This window comes from Mustela putorius, unplaced genomic scaffold, assembly GCF_011764305.1.
Source record: "Mustela putorius furo isolate JIRA1106 unplaced genomic scaffold, ASM1176430v1.1 tig00000407_pilon_pilon_pilon, whole genome shotgun sequence".
In the NCBI taxonomy this organism is placed as follows: Eukaryota; Metazoa; Chordata; class Mammalia; order Carnivora; family Mustelidae; genus Mustela; species Mustela putorius.
The window spans coordinates 649,505-669,681 of NW_025421373.1; the positions used below are offsets into that span (position 1 = coordinate 649,505).

The 20,177-nt window shown below is 34.6% G+C and overlaps 1 protein-coding gene across 1 annotated transcript in view; it reads right to left on the bottom strand.

Annotated features, from left to right (window-relative positions):
- LOC101677505 (cadherin-10) overlaps positions 1-19,296 on the bottom strand; it is a 172,531-nt gene extending 153,235 nt beyond the window's left edge. The window contains exon 1 of the mRNA XM_004738087.3: positions 18,732-19,296. The gene's annotated coding sequence lies outside the window, so the exon portion shown is untranslated. The remainder of the gene's footprint in view (positions 1-18,731) is intronic.
- Positions 19,297-20,177: the final 881 nt, after the last annotated feature.

Below are 20,177 nucleotides of genomic sequence, written 5' to 3' on the forward strand. Positions count from 1 at the left end.
AAGTAGTGTCTGTATGTACATTCACTTATCAGGATTATTTTTCTTTGTATTAAGAGACAAGGAGTGAGTCAATTTATGTTACAAAAGTGAGTTTAAGGGTTTAGAATCTTTCATGTCTCTTTTGCTCAGTAAGCTTTATGATGATTGGCAAGTTTTTTTTTTAATTAAATACTGTTTTGAAAAGTAACTCATATTCGTAACACTTTCTAGTAAAACAATATACAATGTATTAATTAATGTACAATGTACGGGGTGCCTGGGTGGCTCAATAGTTAAGTGTCTGCCTTCAGTCAGGTCATGATCCACGGTCCTGGGATGGAGCCCCCATCTGCTCAGCAGGAGGCCTGCTAGTCCCTCTCCCCCTCTTTTGTTCCCTCTCTCATTGTTTCTCTCTCCAGTCAAAAAAAAAAAAAAAATGTACAATTTACAATTGAAGATGGTTCTCTAACTGTAGACACATGAATTCCTTACCCCATACCTCGAGGCAACCATTGTGGCTATTTTTCTTTCTACTTCAAAAATACTCTATGGTCAGAAACCTCAGTATAGGCCTTATTTCTCTAGTTGGAGGCATTAAAAACTAGTATGTTAAGAGAATGGCATGACATCCATGAGAAATTTATGGCTACTTTTTAGGTTAGATGTTTTAGCAAAACTTTTCATACCTACTTTTCCTTCTCTTCATTGCTCATAAATCTGGATAACTCAATTGTACTTACTAATAAAGCAGTACCAAAAATATGGCACATTTGTTATCTTTTACATGCTAAACCCCACTCATTTTTAGGCCAATTTTCTCTCATTGAAAAGGAAACAACAAAAATAGTCATGGGTAGATAGAACTTTTACAAAAAATAAAATATGAGTAAGAAAAAATAGGTCATACATTTTGTCCGTCAGCTATGCATACATGTGAACATGAGGGAGATGGTAAGAACAGAATGACCATATTATTAGAGTCTTCATTCTGGCTCTCTCACATACTACCTTTGGGATTTGTGAAAGTCATCTAACCTCTCTATGCCTTGGTTCTCTCCTTTGAAAAATGGAGATACTATTTTTCATCTCTTTAGTGATGATTAAGAAACACCCTAGATGTAAATCACTATGAACAATGTCTGGCACTTACAAAATTCTCAGTGAGTGACAGTTATCATTATTGCAAGGATTATCAATATTCAGCCATTTGCTTTAACACTATTTAACAAAGATCTAGCATCTCCTACAAATAATCAGTTAGTGAAAGCGCAATGATAGCTTTAATTATTATGTAAAGAATATGTCCTGTGTGCACTATGCCTTATAACAGTAGCATATTACATGTGTTACCTCAGTTAACTATAAAAAATAAATAAGTACATGAAATCAATTTTGTCTGAGTTTCCATTTTAGAGTGAGGAAAACCTTAACTACTTTTAGAGCATGGTAGAAATAACACAGGGATGGGAATTTTAAGACTTAAGTTCTACTTCGTGTTTTGCCAAGAACTGGCTATGAGATTAAGAACAAGTTGTTTTGGGGCGCCTGCATGGCTCAGTGGGTTAAAGCCTCTGCCTTCATCTCTGGTCATGATCCCAGGGTCCTGGGATCCAGCCCCACATCCGATTCTCTGCTCATTAGGGGGCCTGCTTCCTCCTCTCTCTGCCTGCCTCTCTGCCTACTTGTGATCTCTGTCTGTCAAATACATAAATAAAATTTAAAAACAACAAAAAACAACAACAACTTGTTTTCTTTCTTTTTTTTTTTTAAGATTTTATTTATGTATTTGACAGACAGAGATCACAAGTAGGCAGAGAGGCAGGCAGAGAAAGAAAGGAGGAAGCAGGCTCCCTGCTGAGCAGAGAGCCCGGAGGATGCAGGGCTCAGATCCCAGGACCCTGAGATCATGACTCGAGCCAAAGGCAGAGGCTTTAACCCACTGAGCCACCCAGGCACCCCAACAAGTTGTTTTCTGAAGAGAAACACATACATACACACAAATGTGTCTCAAATGAAGCAGAATTTTTAAAAAGCTATCAGCACATCAAAGATGGTAACTCATTACTGTCACCATGAATAGTTTCAATAGCATCTGAACACCAGATCTGTCAGCACACACAGACTGGAGAAACCTATTCTTCCATCAGTGGTAGAAGGGGCTAAACAGTAATCAGGCCCCAAAGAACATCGCAGATGCCATGTGATAACCCAGAGCATGTGTGTGTGTTCAAGAGCACATACAAGAAAACTGCTGGTGGTGGAGAACGGGCCGACAGACTTGGACACACTCTTTAATAGCAAAATTCCATTGGCACTACCAGGTTGGCTTAGCTCAGGGAACACTTTTTGGTTGACTTTGAGGCACTTAATTGATATTAACACCATCATATGAGGCATGCAAAATGCCAAGAATAACAGTTGATTATTTTTTTAGCCTCATTTGTCCTAATGAATTCAAGATAAAACAACACCTTTTTTTAAAAAGATTTAAAATAGTACATCTTTTGTGAACTTCTTAATCATGTCTGAACCCCTTAACTTGTTTGCAAGTTTCTTTAAACATATAGTATTCTCAGCATCAACCCAGCTTTGCTCCTTAGCAACCAGCCAATTTTCCATATTCGTTCCCGTTTTTGCTCATAGTGATAAAAATCATGAAGTGACTGCCCTTTGCATATTTGCTATACATCCTCCAAGTAGAGGTCAAATTACAAACCCATCTCCCCCATTACTTCAACGTTCGAAATTATACTATGATTCCTAATACTTGGTAGTTTAGGGTCATTTAATGCTTAATTATATACGACCAAGTATTGTCTGTGATACTTTGTTTCTCAATAACATACTATGTCTCTTATTTTTTCTATTATATTCATCTCACAACACAAGGCTCTGTAAGGTGCTTAAAACAATAAATGGCTATAAAGCAAGAATCAATTAAAATGAATCAAATAAAAGTGTGTATATTTCTAAATGAGTACTATCCCCTTCAATGTGGTTAATTTCAAGAAAAAAAAATACTTATTATTTTCAATGTATATGAAACTTTCCCTTTAAAAACCAATTTTTTCTTCCATTTATGGGCTCAGACATAAAAGCACAGTATTTTCTAGTTACAATTATTTATCTGGTGTGTACATTCAAATTATTCAGAAAGAATTTTAAAATATGAAAAGCCATACCATAAGTCCAAAAATTCTGATGCAATAGGTCTGGGATGGGGTCAGTTGTGCATATTAAATGAATAAGATAATCAGTTTGAGAAAAAAAAAAAACTGCTTTAGAGTTCTTGCTTCTAAAAGAGAAAGTTGCCTGTGATTAAAGCAAAGATAGTGACTATTGTCCACTGGAAAGGAAAACACCTTTTGCATCTTCAATGAGTTAGTCTTTCAGTTACTGGTAGTGTATTGATCTTTAAATTATGATCCATAATACATAGTTCTACTTTTCTGATGCATGAATTTCCTTATCACACATTTGCTGCTATGTGGGAGTTACTGAGCTCAGTGCTGGTGTTGTGGATAAAAATGAAAATGATCGTGGTTTTAAAAAAGTAGTTATATATAAAAAAGAAGGAAGTCATATACAAAAAAAAAAAAAAAACCCTCAAGGCATATGATGGCCCATGGTAACAAAGAAGTATAAACAAAGAGTTAAGACTTTTCTAAAAGCTAGGGAGACTTTCTAGCAGGAGAACTGAAAGAGCCTCTGGAGAAAAAAGTACATTTAGAGCCTACCTAAATGTAAGAGTTTTAATAAGGAGAACCTTGGAGCAGAGTGGCAATATAAATAAAGCCAGAGTGATGGAAACTAACAATAAGTAAATAATATATAAGACAAGGAGAATTCTAGAACTGAGAGTTGGTGAATTTGACTGTATTAATGAAACAAATTATTAAATGAGGGCAGGGTGGAAGCATGGAGAAGGAGAAGGAACTACAATGATTTAAAAGAAGAGAGAAATAGATCAGGTAGATTAAAGAGTTTGGACTTTACCCTGCAAACAGGAATAATATTGATAATATTTACTAGGAATTTATAATTGCAAAACAAATCTCCCAGTGTTTTAGAAGTCCAGTTACATTTAAACCTTTTAGTAGGTTTAAGAAGTAGCCATCATAGTCCCATGTTCTAGACAAGGACGCTGAGCCTTAGCTAGATTAATACCTTGGCCAAGATTCACACGTTGCTTAGTGGCAGAGTTGAAACCATAGAGTGAGAACTCCCAACTCTGGAGTGAGAATAATTTACCACTCTGTAGTAGTATCTGTCAAAATGGAAATGTGCAGGGAAATTTTTAAGCTAATGAGTTACACAGCTTTATGGGTTCGGTTTTAATCTTCATCTCCGGAGGAAGGCTTTCTTAGACTCTAACATTGGGATCTGCCCTCCTCTTAACTTCATGGTACCCTGTGCTTATACTGTTTCTGGCAAGTATCAGACCATATTGTAATCTCTGTTTTGCTTATCTCCTGGGAAATATCAGAAAGCATTTGAGGTTAGAAATTTGAATATTACTTATTTTCCATCACATCTTGGTACTGAATTTATTGCCTTCTTTATAATGAAAAATCAATAAGTAACTGGATAATTATATGAAAAATGAATTAAGAAAAATATACTTTAGGAATGATGAGAGCAGGGAGAGAAGAAATCACCTAGGAGGTTTGGATTTGCACATATTCATGTCTCTTCTTTCATTAGTTTCACCTTTAATAACCAATTAAATAATAAATCATAATAATGAAATAACACCTTTCAAGTTCCCCTTCATCTCTTCCATCATTAAATTGTCATGTTCCCTCATCTACATTCCCCTAAAACCTCATTTATCCTACCAGCAAAACACTAAATAATTACAACTGTATTTACCTTTTTGTTTTCTAGGATTTATTTACTTATTTTATATAGAGAGAAAGCACAGGGTGGGAGCAGGGTACAGAGAGAGAGAGTCTTAAGCAGTCTCTGCCTTGAGTGCGGAGCCGAACATGGGGGCTCAGTCTCAGGACCCTGAGATCACGACCTGAGCTGGAACCAAGAGTAAGATGCTTAACCAACTGCACCACCCAAGCACCCCTGTATTTTCCTTTTTTTTTTTTTTATAAGATTTTATTTATTTATTTGACAGAAAGAGATCACAAGTAGGCAGAGAGGCAGGCAGAGAGAGAGGAGGAAGCAGGCTCCCCGCTGAGCAGAGAGCCCCATGTGGGGCTCGATCCCAGGACCCTGAGATCATGACCTGAGTTGAAGGCAGAGGCTTAACCCACTGAGCCACCCAGGTGCCCCTGTATTATCCTTTAAATGTTGCTTTCTCCTACTGTAGTTTCATCTCATTGAGGAAAGGACCAAATTATAACCATTACCTAAGTTCCTAGCAAACTCTACAAAACATACTAAAAACTCTAAAAAAAATATGGTTGAATGGAAGAGGAAAGATGTAATTTGAACCTTTTCTGTAGCATTGAGTTAGAATCAGAAAAATGATCAATTTTATAATTTTTATAGAGTTAGAATTAAAAAGATTAATCAACAATCATATCGGGGGGAATTAAAACGTACAAACAGTGCATTTTTAGCCCTAAGTAAAAATGATAAAATGTTCAAATATGGTCTTAGGAATGATGGTTAATGATGGACATCTCTCTTATCACTTGAGGCTAAATAGGTATGCTATGTTTTAAACTAAAACTGAGAAGGAACTAGAAATTTTTAACTCAAAGTATTTTGGGTTGTTTCTGAGTTTCTACTCACCAGGGCAGTTTCACTCCATATTTACGATAGTCTGCCTACCATTCATTCTGCAAAAAAAAACTGCCCAAAGCAAGAGTCCTAAATGTGAGAATGATGTCATCAAAAGGTTTCATCTAAACTTTAAACATTTCTAACTAAACTCTTAAACACAACATTTAACTTTCTCTCTCCCTTTTGGAGTTGAAATAAATACTTTATATGTTTGTTTGAAATAAAAACAAAACAGTGTGCAGCAGGAAAAAAAAAAAAGGCCTAGCAGTCTTTTGAGAATAAAAGCAAATCAATAATAATACCTCTTAGAATAGAAGCACTTCTGTTGACAGAGGGAACATAGCTTAGTGGGAAGCGAGGTAATCTTTGTTTTCAGTCAGACTATCGGGCTGTGCATGAGAAATAACATGCCCTGGCCACTTGTTTTACATTAAGAGGCTACCTGGTGTGTTCAAAATTGAGACAGAAAACTATTTGCTCTATAAAGGTGGACACCTTATGGCTTTCACACAGAACGTGGCAATGATCGTCATACGATTTTTTTGTAATTTTATGAGTTTATCTTCAGTTCCCAATGAGCTTTATTCTTTTAATTGAAGTCAATCATCCCACGTACCCCAAAAGAGACAATTCAGGAGCTGATCACATTGTGGGGTGTAATTGGGATTAAGCTAACCCATGTCCAGTCTTGGAACTGAAGTTTGAGTCAGGTGACAACGACGATGACGACGACGACGTTGATGACGAAGCTATGCTGATGAACAGTGTTATTTCAGGACGGTCACATAAATGTGCCCAGTGGTACGGACAAATAGGAAAATAGAGATAACTATAGATATAGCTCTAGACATAGAAATAAATCAAAGGAAACTTTTTTCTCATCTTCTGCTATGGGCAATGAGTGAAGAAAATATATTCTAATCAAATTTCTTTATTTTTACCTGTAGAGAATAAATTAAACAATGAGGAGTAAAACCATATAAGGGATGACTGTTCCAGATTTTAAAATCTAGAAGAGCTTATTTTTAGTTTCTGGAAAAGAATTTTATTGTTTTGTTTTTAAGTGTAGGTATTTCATTGTAAATAAGAGATGCGGTAACTGTGTGTGAGTCCTGCTCTAATGCAAGTGTGTTATTTGGTTAATTGAAAAAGAAGAAGAAGAAAAAAAAAAACAGTAAAAAAGGTTTGATGTTTGGAGTTAGGTTATGCCACACAAAGTAAAAATTATTCTAGTATTTATGGAAAAATGAATGCAAACAAATTTGTCATCCTAAACTTTCAATGAGCTCAACTGAAAAGCACATTCAGTAAGGATCATTTGTTTGCTTTTCATGCCATCTGCATATTTACATTTAAGTTTTGCAATAACGCAGCCCTTGATTTCTTTGTGACGTAAACCAGAAGATGTTAGAAGACACTTTGCTTGAGAAAGTTGAACATTTAAGGAGTCGTTTGGGTTGACTTGAAGATATACAGCAAAATATATTTTAAGTTAAAAATTGTATCTTGCTTCAAAAGTGTTGTTTAAAATATTTTTTTTTAGATTTTACAAAATAATAACCCTTACATGTACATTTACATGTAAAAATTAAATTTAATTCATCAAAAAAGATCCATTTCTAATGCTATTTCTTAGCCCTTAAGTTCACATTGATTTCAATGTTTCCAAGTGCTTAGTTGGAAAAGAACCTGAAACCAGAGCATTCCCTAATATGCTATAATATGACCACAAGGTGGCTCCAAAGACCGCAGATTATTATTTTGCCTCTTAAAAGGTGAATAGAATTTTACCAGAAATATTAGCAATAATTTACCCTATAAATGGGACAATACTTAGGAAATATAAACTCATTTCAACTTTCTAATTAATTTTTTGAAGTATCATTGATAGTATTTTAAAATGCAGCTATTCAAAACAACACATCAAATGGCTTAAAACCTTGAAGAATTTGAAGAATTTTGAAGGGAAATGATTATTTAGCCTGCATAATTAATTATTCAACAACATCTCTTTTGTTTAGGCTTTTATAATTAATTTCACCTTTAATTTTGCATAATTTGATTCTCACCTGATTTCCAACTAAATGAAAATACCTGCAAGTTAATGAACTTATTCTCTAGCATAAAGAATTTTAAAAATAAAGAGAAATCCTGTCTAATTTTTAATCTTTGGAAGGCTTAATTCTAAAAGTACATGATTTGAGAAAATCCAGTAAACTAAAATATCTAATATTAACATATTTTAAGTTAGACAACTTAATCAGCCATAAGATTAAATCACTTAGCCAAATATTATAATAAAATTGGGGGGGGAATGAATGTTATTAAATAATCACAGCAGATAATAAAGATGACATAAGAAGACAGTGAATTTGATTAAATAAATAAATACATAATAAATATAAATCTATAGCTATGACAAAAATGACTAACTTTATTATGTTCAGAGAATTATATCTGTTGGCTAAGTTTTGTAGTCTCTACGATGACTCACCTCTCCTTCACATGTGGTTGGATAATAAAGTACTAAGTATATTCATTCAATATGTGAACTTCTAAAATATGCATATTTAAACTTAATTAAAATATGCATATTAATTAATCCTGGGTTATAAGTAAAATTTAAAAAATGAAAACTGTGATATAATGCTAGATTTTAAAAATGAAGTTTTAGAATGAAAGATATTTATGGACTAACAGAAATATGTATTTTTATGACCTTAATGTTTTGGTTTGTTTCTGTAACATAAAATTCATTTCAGATGCTTTTTAAATTGCCATATAGAGCCCCAAGACAGGAAGGGAAAAAAGTGATTTTAAATTGATCTTCATACCACCTTAAATATGAAGGATGAAAAGAAAGAATTATCTAAATAAAACCTGTTAAAATTTCCACATTTTGCTGCAGATTCTACGTCTTCATCAGACAGTTTCTGGAACCTAGTCTAAGAAAGCGGTAGTCCACTGACCTTTCAGCTTGTAATATAGATTGCAGAATTATTCTTGAGATTTATGGGTATCCAAAATTTAATGGGATTATTTCTATAATGCACTACCTCTGTTCATCATTCTTGTTCTAATTCTCATTACTCTGACCTCAAGAAGGAGAATCTGTGAAAAGAACCATTACTACAATGTATTCAGAAATGGTTCATGTTTCACCTGAGTGAGTTTATGTGGCTTATGGAACTCACAACTCCAAGTCTCTATTTTTCTAATGCTTTTTCCCTCATCTGTCCCCTTTTTAGGTCCTTAACATCATTTTCAAAATTCATATCCATTAATTCCCTAGTTCATGCAATTACTATATGTGATTCTGCGAATGTAATTCAGGTTTTCTGGTTACACTCTTTCTTTATGCAGCTAACATTTTCTAATCATTAGAGGATGAGCATAACAGTTATATAACAGTTATATACTGAGCCCTTGTCAGTTACCGCAGTAGATGGTAGGAGCCCTTTCGAATTCTAACCATAGATAAGCTGTGTCTTTGGAAATTATGTGATTCAAACTTCCATTTCACAAACAAACAAACAAACAAAAATGAAATAAAGAGTTTGTGATGTTATCAGTAGAATTAGCGACAGAATTTGACCTAAAACAACAAGAACTTTCCATTCAAGCACAAAATTATTGTTATATGGTATAAGTTAAAATTTTTAAAAATTTTGAAAAATTGGTAGCCCAGGTCATATTGTATGCTATTTCAAAATAAAGCACCTTCGATATTAATTTTAAAAAGCATAGGTCCAGAGCACTTGGGTATTTCAGTCGGTTAGGAGTCTGCCTTTGGATCCAGTCAAGATCCTAGGATCCTGAGATGTAGTCCAGCAGCTGGCTCCCTGCTCAGTGGGGAGTCTGCTTCTCCCTCTCCTTATGCTCCTCCCACCCCCGCTTGTGCTCTCTCTCTCTCTCTCCCTCCTCTCTCTCAAATTAAATCTTTAAAATTTTTTTCAAAAAAAAAAGCATAGATCACATGAATTTATATATAGTAATAATAATACCAATAAAAATAATAGGTAACAATAACGTGTAGCCCTAGAACACCTATTTTCAGGTGTATTGTATTTTACATTTATAATTTCTAAAAATCATAACAAACGCACTATTATGTAGGTACAATTCTCCACCTCATTTTCCAGATGAAATCTATCCGGAATATTAAATATTAAATACATAGTAAGTGACAGGATTTGAAGCCAGACAGCTTGGTGCCATCCTCCACGCTTTTATCCATCAAAGAAATTCTAGGAAAGGCACTCTTGCCAGTCTTACCATTCCAAGAAAGGCAATCTCGATGTGTCTGGCATATTGCCTTATGACTGCGTAGTCTATTATATACAACCTTCATCAGGTGTCCTCGCAAAAACAGAATACCGTAGCAGGAAAGCTTTTTCTCAGAGTGACCAAGTTGCAAACTCAATGGCTTCCATGGCAGAGAGTATTTTAATTACTTGAGGGGATGTGGGAGCTTCTGTTAATGATTTTCAGCAATAGATTTTGGGGGTCTACTTGGTCTTCAGTTACAACCTTTTCATTAGACTTTTTGTCTGCGATGCACATATTGGTCTCAAATTTGGGTCCTTGATGCAAGATGACAATTGGCTACCACCAAAAGGAAGTAAAACATACATCACCAGCCAAGAGGGCGGCTCCTAACTGAAACACCAATTCAGAATCCACTGAATGAATCTGAGGGTACACAAAAATGGATCTTGAACTAATCTAACGCATTCTGACATTTTTTTGAAAGATATCATGTGGATCGAATACAATTTAAAAAAAAAAATAGGTGAATTAGAGCCCCATATTATTCATTTCAAAATTATGCCGTACTACTCTACTCATCTTTCTGACCAAAACTGGGCAATAATTACAAATCATGCGTTTATTCATCTCGTGCCTCACTGCAGCAGAGGTTTTGTTTGTTTTAGTTGGGTTTCTCTCTCTCTCTCTCTCTCTCTCTCTCCTTGTATGTATCTCTGGATGCTTGCAGCATGCCTGGCTTATGGTAGGCACTTAAAGAATATGTGCCAAATGGAGGAATGAGAGAATGAATGAATTAAGCCAGATACTGAGAGTTTTTTTTTTCCCCCAGTGGTTTAAATAATAGAAAATCAAAACTAAAGATTTTGTGTTAGGTGGAGAAACAGGTGAATGCCTAAATGATGCTCTGGTACCTAATTCACTGCTATTCTATAAAAATTGAAATATTTAAAACATAACTGTCTAATATTTCTTAGTATTTACTGTGAGTATATTTATCGTGACTATGTTACATTAGAACCACCTCTCCTCAAGGACAAGATTTGCCCTGGATTCATCTTTATATCTCTGGATGTGGCACTAGGGTCCGGCTCATAGAAACTTCCTCCAAAATGAATAAAATCAATGAGAAGCTGAGGGAAAATTGAACAAGTTATTGTTTAGAAACTATTTAAACTTATAAAGTAAAATGAAAATGAAAAATATAACACGCAAAAGAATATGATAGCCTAAAACCAAAGAGAGTTAAATTAATGATTGTGAACTTTAGATAATCACGGTACTTCACCTGCTGCCACAATTAAAAATTGACAGTTCTCACAAGGATTTTTTGAGGACAATGGTTTATATCGGACATCTTAGTTGGCTTCTACAAAGGACAAGGCTCTTCTAATTCACACATTTTTTTTTTAACCTTGAACCTGCCCAGAAATGAGTTTGATACAGATCCCACCTACAAAATGAAGTGAATTGATGTCTCTGCTCTGAGGTCAAGATTATGTAGTCATTTCTCAAATTTCAAATCTCCCCTGTGCTGGATGCCAAGTACAGATTATACACCTAACAATCACATGGCTTTGTCCTAAAAATGAAAACACTGTTTCCCCCCACTTTGTTCAAATTTCATATTCTGATGAACACTAATCCAATTCTAAAAAAAAAAGTTTAGTTAAGATATGATCCATTGTAACTTAGATTGTAGGGCTAATTCATTTCCCCAGCATTTATTTATTTATTTATTTATTAGTAATGTAAGAAATATTTGTGTCTATTCCCATGATAGTGAATTTTTACAAATTAATTTTCAAAATGTAGAAATAACTAGGTATTAAATGTGGAAAATTTGGGCATAAATTTTAAAAGTCATAGTAGCTAGAACAGAAGAGATTCTTAGACAATATGGAGCGTTCGCATATTTTTACTTGCATCCATTCAGAAAGTTTTATGTCTATAGGGAAAAAAAATACTCCTTTGTTTCATAGAGACATTCTATAGAAAATCTCCACTCTTAACTTCAGTAGGAATACACACACACACACACACACACACACACACAATTATACACATGCACACACGCGAAGAAAAAGTCAAGGAGAAAGAGGGAAGAGTGCCTCTAGATCCATGCTTGTATTTAGGATGCTATGTTGAACAAATCTCCAAAAAAATAGCTGAAGCCTTGGAGAAGGAATTGATCAAGAAATAAAGACTTTCCATAGGTTATTATTTATAGGCAAAGGCTTTTACAGCAGTCCCCATTTATCTGCTGGAAATACATTCCAAGACCCCCAGTGGATGGCTGAAACTGCAGGCAGTACCGAACCATACATAAAATTGTTTGTTTTTTTTTTTTCCTGATACATACTTTTTGTGATAAAGTCCAATTTATATAGGCATATTAAGAGATTAACACTAAATAATAAAATAGGACGATTGTAACAATATAATATTATAAAGGTTACACGAATGTGATCTCTATCTCTCTCTCAAAATATGGGTACTCATCCTTCTTCTCAAGACAATGTGAGGTGATAAAATGCCCATGTGATGGGAAGAAATGAGGTGAATGATGTAAGCACTGTGTCATGAGGCCACTAGTGACCTTGTGAGGATATGTCAGAAAGAGGATCATCTGCTTTCAGATGATGGTGGACTATGGGTAACTGAAGCTGTGGGAAGCAAAACCATGGATAAGGGGGACCACTGTCCTCAAACTCAGGAAACTAGAGGTAGAGAGAATAAATGTGCATGTTGGTGGTTTTCTCTCTTCAGAGACTAAACATCAAAAAGTCACTCTGGTGACAAAATACTGTTCAAGACGACAGAGAAAGAACAACCTCCAACTTACCATGATTTAGGAAGAAATCCAAAAAGAAAAAAAGAAGAAAGAAAAGAAGAAAATGTTACACTTGACTAAGCTAATTTTTAGTCATTGTGTACTTAATTTTTGCTTATTTGATTTAACAAGTCAACATATATTACTCTATTCCAATGGCTTCTTCCCTTTTCTTTAAAAGCAAAGCAAATAAATACTATAGTGTTGGCATTAAAAGTATAGTGAATCATATTATTTAGATTTAAACCAATGAGTTAGAGATAGTAAAATTTGAATATTCTAGTTTATTTAAAGCAAATATTTAAAATAAAATAATAAATATATTCTACATTTAGATTTATATGGTAAATACAAAATCAGTAAAGTCCCTCAGATAGTATAAATATATTCAAATCTACCTAAATAAAATATTAATAATTTAAAATCAATTCTCGTAAGTTAAATTATCCAGAAATATTATGTCCTTCATCAAAATTTGAAGTCTGATTCAAGAATTATGGTTATTATTCATTACTTTTAGAAATCCCAGAAGTTACCATGGTTTCAAATGGAGTTGATTTAACTTGGTTTTATTGGGAGTAGAGTTCCATACAAAAGGCGAAACAGTCACATTTTAAAAATTTATATTAGCATTATGCAAAAAAGTTCTTAATAACCTAGGCAAATATATTGATTATCTTTGATCTACTCATGTAACCATGTCAAATTTCAACTTTGAGTATCGTATTTGTAAGTACTGTATGAACATTGCAGAGAATTACCAGAATAACCCAAGTTAAAAAAACTACTTTATTCAATTTATTGATTATTTTAATTTTCCATATATTCTGCTTAACTTGACTATGGTTACAGTTTATGTCTCCCAAATTTTCTACCGAAAATAAGAAGGAGCAATGATAGTTCTTTACAATATCTACAATAGACGTTCGCTCATTATGTATCAGTTTACATTCTTACATTACAAACTGGCAATATTTGCATCATGCAACAAAGAAGAATCAACATGTCTAATGAAAGACTGCTTCCTGGAAAGTGCAATTTATGTTTAATTTATTTTTAAAATCAGGACTGTCAAATTATCTCAATATCTTCTGTTACAGTAAATCAACAAAGATTCCCAATCAATAAACCGATGTACGGAACATAATAACTCATGTCTATGCACTCTACATTCTGATACTTTGGAGAAGTCATTCCATTAATAAATGCTGAATTTCCCATACTTTGCTTGCTAGTGAAGTAAACTACATTGATGCCAAGTTCAATTCCTTAAAAGCCTAGGTGTTAGAACATCTAAAAGAATTGCTTTAGTTTTAAAGGACATGAACCCAGCCAACTGAACTGTCATACACTTTATGCTATAATGCAAAGAATAATGTAATAAATCAAATGTAGAATGTGACTGCTGATAGAATACTGGCTATAAAAACCACAAGATTTAGAGAAATATTATTTCATATAGGGTAATATTTTTAAAAAGCACATGGAACACTCATGCAAGGACCTTGGTAATTGCCATAAATAAAGGAGGGGAGGGAGGAGAGGGAGACAGAGAGAGGGAAAAAGGGAGGGGGTATGAGAGAGAGAAAGAGAGAGAGAGTGCACTGCAAAATTTCTGAGCATTAGCAGGGCTCTGAAGTGCTTAGACATGTCACTTAATGCTGAATTCCTTGTTGTGAAGCAATGTTGTATTATACCTTGTAGCCTATTGTTTAATTCTGTCCTGAAGTCAAAATGTTACTCAACGTTATGTATTTGTGCATCATGGAGAGCATGGAGAATCAAGGCTGCTTTTCAAAAGAAGGGGGAGCATATAGAGAGCACATGGTTTGGTAAAGTGCTCTATAATGTTACCGACAAACTCTCTACTACATCCCTCTGCTACCAGGGGGTTTTTCTATGAGGGCATTGCAACTCCCAAAGGCAGTCATTATTTTCAAGAAATGCCCTGAGTCCTTAAAATGAGGTAAAATCTAATTTTATTTTATTCACTCTTCTTCAATTTCCAGTTTCCCCTTTCTTTAAACCCACCACCAATGTGGTAATGTTTAACAAACATCTCTTAGTACTGGAGAGGTTAGATCATCACATGCAGTTCAAGAGAAAAATGGGATAAAAATACAAAGACATTTGTGAAAACACAGCATCTTTATTCTTGAAAAGATCAAGTTACTTTTTTTTTTGGCAAGAAGTTGCATTGATAGTAAAGAGTTAAGTGAAAGTTATTTTGAAACAATTTTTTACGAAACTCTCAGGTTATTTAACTGATCAATGTTAATATAACATTAAGGATAATGCATGCCCAGCAATCTGCAACTTTAATGTGCTCGATGCTTTCTTACAATGTTTGCCTTTTGAGTTAGTTGAAGTGAGCAGTGACAAAGGAGGTATGGCAAAGGCAAAAATGGCCTCATACTTTAGATATCCTTACGAAAGACAACACAACTGGATTTGAAAGGGCTCCAAGTCTCATACTAAAATGTCAAGTGAAGTGAGGCTGCTGTTTAGCAAGAAAGGAAGAAGTGAAGAGAGGTGACCCTGAGCTGATATTGTTATCTTAGAAAACAGGCACTCCTTGTTGATTGAAATTTTCTCGTTCCTAGGCGTGAAAAAAAAAAAAAAAACCTGTAATTTTGAGTATTGAACTTATTAGAGATAAAAACAGGGAATGTTACATTAGTGCTCTGTGGACATAACCCAATTGCTTCAACTAGAAAAAAAGAAGGCAGATTTAAAAAAAAAATGTTTAAATTTAGGGCATTTCTTTCTACCTGCATATTTCAAATTATTTTAATTATGACAAAAGACAATTTTCTCAGTGAATTCACTGGTCTGAACAAAGTGTCAAGAAAGGGAAAATATATTTTCCTATGTTTACTTTCATTTCTCAAATATGTGTTCATGATGATATTCCTTGGGCTCTGATTTCCTTTGCAAAATATTCATAAGAGGGACCATATATACTTAGTACAATGCTTGGTCAATATCACCATTGCTCAGTATAAGCCTAACAAGAATGAGAGCACTGTTCTTGCTACTTGGTTTTTAACTTCAGCCTATTTCAGACATGACTGCTAAATATAATATGGTTAGTAAAGTGGCTTTTCTGAAACCCTAACCAGATAATATTTTAGGTTAAACAAAAGTAGAGTTTTCAAACATAGACCTGAAGTTTGGAGGTCAAATCTCTGCATAAAATTACTTATGGTTGATACAAATAATGCTTATATTTCTCTGCTCATACTTTGTTACTTTATTTCAGTATTTTACGAGCATTTCTAATGTGACAACAGTATTAGAATGCAATTTGCGTAGTCGAAATAACAATGTATTATGGCTGGTGCTTTTAAAACCCAAGGGATAGACTGGAGATAGTTGGGTTTATATCCATGAGTTGTATTAATTGCATACTATGCAACACTCTTACTGATAATAACACTTAACAAAAATATGGTTCACTTTGCTGCTGAATCAGCATCATTGCTGCTAATGCTGTTCGTGTGCTGCAGCCTAGCGGAATGATTTGGTATAAAAATGACATATTCCAGGAGGACACAGTGTTATCACTTGCTGCAAAGTAGGTTAAGACATAGAAAAGAAGTCTTATGTCCAAAAATCCCCTAGATAATAGATACTCTGCCTCAGTTATTTGTTTTTATGAGAAATTAAGTGAAGATCATGAAATGAATCCTAGAGCCTGAACAGGGTTCATACATTTTGGAATTAACCTTTCAATTTCAAGTATACTCTTTCAAGAAAAAAAAAAAATACCTCTTTCATATTATACTAGTTTCTTAATAATGTGCCAGAAATTTATATCTCCCTAGGTAGAAAAATCAATTTTCTATCCTATTTTTTTTCTTTTTTAAAGAAAAATCTCCATATAGTAATAAAAAAAATAGTGTAAAATTCAATTGAATACCTGTCTAGTATTGGTATCACCAAATAGCTAGTTTTTATAAACATCTAGGAATATCACCTAAAGCACTGTTCAGGTACCAGGGAATTTAACCACTGACCTCACATACATGCATATGTATGTGGATGCCTTACACACTATATGTTCCTTCCTATTCTCCTGGCTCCCCCCGCCTCCTCCACAAGACATATAAGTGCAAGGAATTCTATTCTTTGATTGGAGTCAGGGAGGGCATATGCATTCACCAGGAAAGTCAATTTGTTAGCAGCAAGTATTTGAAACCAAAAAAGTATCTGATTCCTGAAAACAGACATTGACTCATACTTTAATAACAGCTGGAAAAAAAAAGTGAAAGCAAATGAAAGAAGCATTTCTCTCTGTTTTTTGTCATCAGAATGAATTTGTATTTGAAGGGTCCCTAAGACGCAGACACATTCTGCTTATATGTGCGTCCTCCCCTCGCCTCATAAACGACTATTTCCTTATGCATTAGACACTGAATACATATGTGCCTCATTTACTACCCCGCAGGGAACAGGGACAAGGTGGATGATTTATGCAACTTATTTACCTACTTCTCTATGACACAACCTCTTCCTTTTCTCTTCATCACTTTAACTAAAAATGAATCTAGAGCTCTTGTCAATGACATAATGTTTTCATGAAAGTTCTACTAATTAAAAATCCTCACCATACCAGACCTAAAAAAATGAGCACACTCTTGCCAAGTGTTATTCACCACAGAGAAGCTCTTGTAGCTACATTTTAAAGAAGGATAGAGAGGGGGAGGGTGTAGAGGGAGAAAGTCTACTAACATATGCATTGAAGTATAACAGTTGTCAGCATCAGAGGGACAGATGATTTTTAATATAGATCCTTTAAGAAAAAAGAAGAAGAAATAATGCATTTCCCAGCAGCTGAGAGTAATGGATGTGCAGTTTTGGATAACAGAAGCTTTTACTGGAATGAAGAACCACTATTATAGGAAAGAGGTTTCTGGTGTGTTTTTTTTGTTTTGTTTTGTTTTGTTTTGTTTTTTAAGCAAAAGATGATAGGGCAGTTTTAAGACGATGTTTGTCTTTGATTGCACCTGTACATCCCCCTCCCCTTTTTAATGATAAGGAGGTGGTCGGTTTTTATTATAGCGATGTAAAAACACTTTCGGACTATTGCTTTTGCCCATACTTACAGTGTTATCAGTAGTTACTTGTTGGGGACATGCATTTGGACTTGGAATGTGCTGCATTAATTTAACACCACATAAAATATGGATTTTATTGCAGCAGAGACAATAAATGCTGCAATTGCTGACTACATGCATTTAGACCCCTTCGTCCCCTTTCCCCTCTCACTTCTGACTCAGATACACAATGTGAATGTAGGAATTATGCCTCTTCTATTTCTGATGAATGCCAATCTATTTTATTTATGTAGATGCTTAGTGGCCATTGACAGTTTCAAAGAATCTGTCTTCTGCCTGTCATTTCTCTTTATATTGAACGTACGATGAACTATGACCAGAAATAAGTGCAGAGTGGATCCATTCATATGGAATGCAAAGTAATGTTAGATGATGCTAGAGTTCACAGCAACAAGGTTACCTCTTCAACTGATTTTTAAAATAAAGACGAACAAGTATAAGCGTGACAAATTACACTCCATGATATATTTTTGGCATTTGTTCAGAGTGAATGAATTCACAAACTCTAATATCAGGACCCACTGTTGAGCATAATATATAATTTATCTAGTTTTACATTACCTCTTAGAGATATTCAAAGCAGTTTTTTCTAGAATCTAATATAGAGAGTTTTATGCTTATTGATTGCTTCATGTGTTAAAGATAATTATTTGGAAATAATTGTTAAATACAACTTAAAAACAAACATTTCCCAACCCCCTGGAAAGAAAATAAAAGACCTTAAGGGGGTTGGTGGGGGAAAGGGGGGGGGAGCGGCGGGTGGTGGGGGGGAATAGATGAAGTCTTCCTACCTTTTTTATCAGCTTCTGGATAACGGAAGTTGGTTCCAGCCAAAATCACCCTGGAGAAATTGTCACTACGTCCCCTTTTTGTTTGTTTTCGGCTGTTATTTTCTATCACTGATGCTACTTCAATCTAACTCAAGCCTTCTCTCAGCATCACTTTCAACTCTGGACGGCAGGGAACCGAAGAACACGGGGGGCGAGCTCTCTCTGATTGGCTTTCATTCAGGGCTTCTGATTAAGGGGAAAAAAAAAAAAAAAGGAGAGGAGGGGAAAAAAGCCCTTCCTCACTCGGAGAGAAAGGTTCTGCTGATAGAGCGGCAGTACTCGCCATGGGAAGGTTAGAGACTGGGGAAGTGCTGGCTTTTGCTAGCACACAGCTATTTGCAAGTGAATGCGAAGGGGAGGGCGCCTCTGAGACGGGGGCTGGGGATGAAAGGCTTCCCCTCCCCCGCAGGGCAGAAAGACTCTCTGTTCCGAGGCGAAGGTAATCAGCCCAATCTAATCCGGCTGCGTCCCTAACGCAATCTCAGGAACTGGACGGCTTCTTGCAATTCTTCTTTAATAGACACTTCTTCTGACATATATATTCCTGCACCATCCTTACACCAGACTACTGAAATACAAGTATTAACGGAGTGCCAAGTCACGTTGCAGCCAGATCTGATACGTTTCCAGAGTGATTTGGGTGGAGGTTTATGATTTTTATTTATTTTTGCTTGCAGTGAACTTTCTTTTTTGATTCTCCAGATACCTTATTTTTATTACTTATTGCCATACGAGATCATACCTTACTGATCGTTTTGGAATGTCTATGAGGCAGTCTTGTCTCCTTAATCTTATATGCATTGCATTTTTATATTCTGCAGATAAAATATTTTATTCATAACTTAAATGTGCAATTAATGTCATTAAAATATTTAGGCTTTGGACTTGTCACAGTCTCCTTTATATATAAAGGAGACTGTATATGTCTGTGTGTATGTATATATATATATATATATATATATATATATATATATATATATTTCCCCCCACCTCAGAAATTTGAGTTTCACTCCCAAATGTGTGTGGAGGTAGATGTAAATATATCTGGGTGATTCTTTTTATTTATCAAGCATCTAATTGTCCATCTCTCTGTTCTTCTATCTCTACATTAAGTTGTATTCGGTCAAAACCTTACCAAAGGATGTCAGTATAGCTCCAGAAAATAATGAACACCTTTATATTTTTCTGGCTACATGTAGATTTATCTTTAAAGTGAATACATTTTTTATACATACAATGAAATAATATATTATAAAATAATTTTAAAGCTCGAGGAGGAATGAAGGTAATCTTGTCTAGCAAGGCTCTAATAAGAATAGATAATACTGCTCAGAAATGTTAAATGACTTGCTTAAGATGACAGTGCTAACTAGTGAAAGAATTAAAGCTACAATGAGTTGATAATTT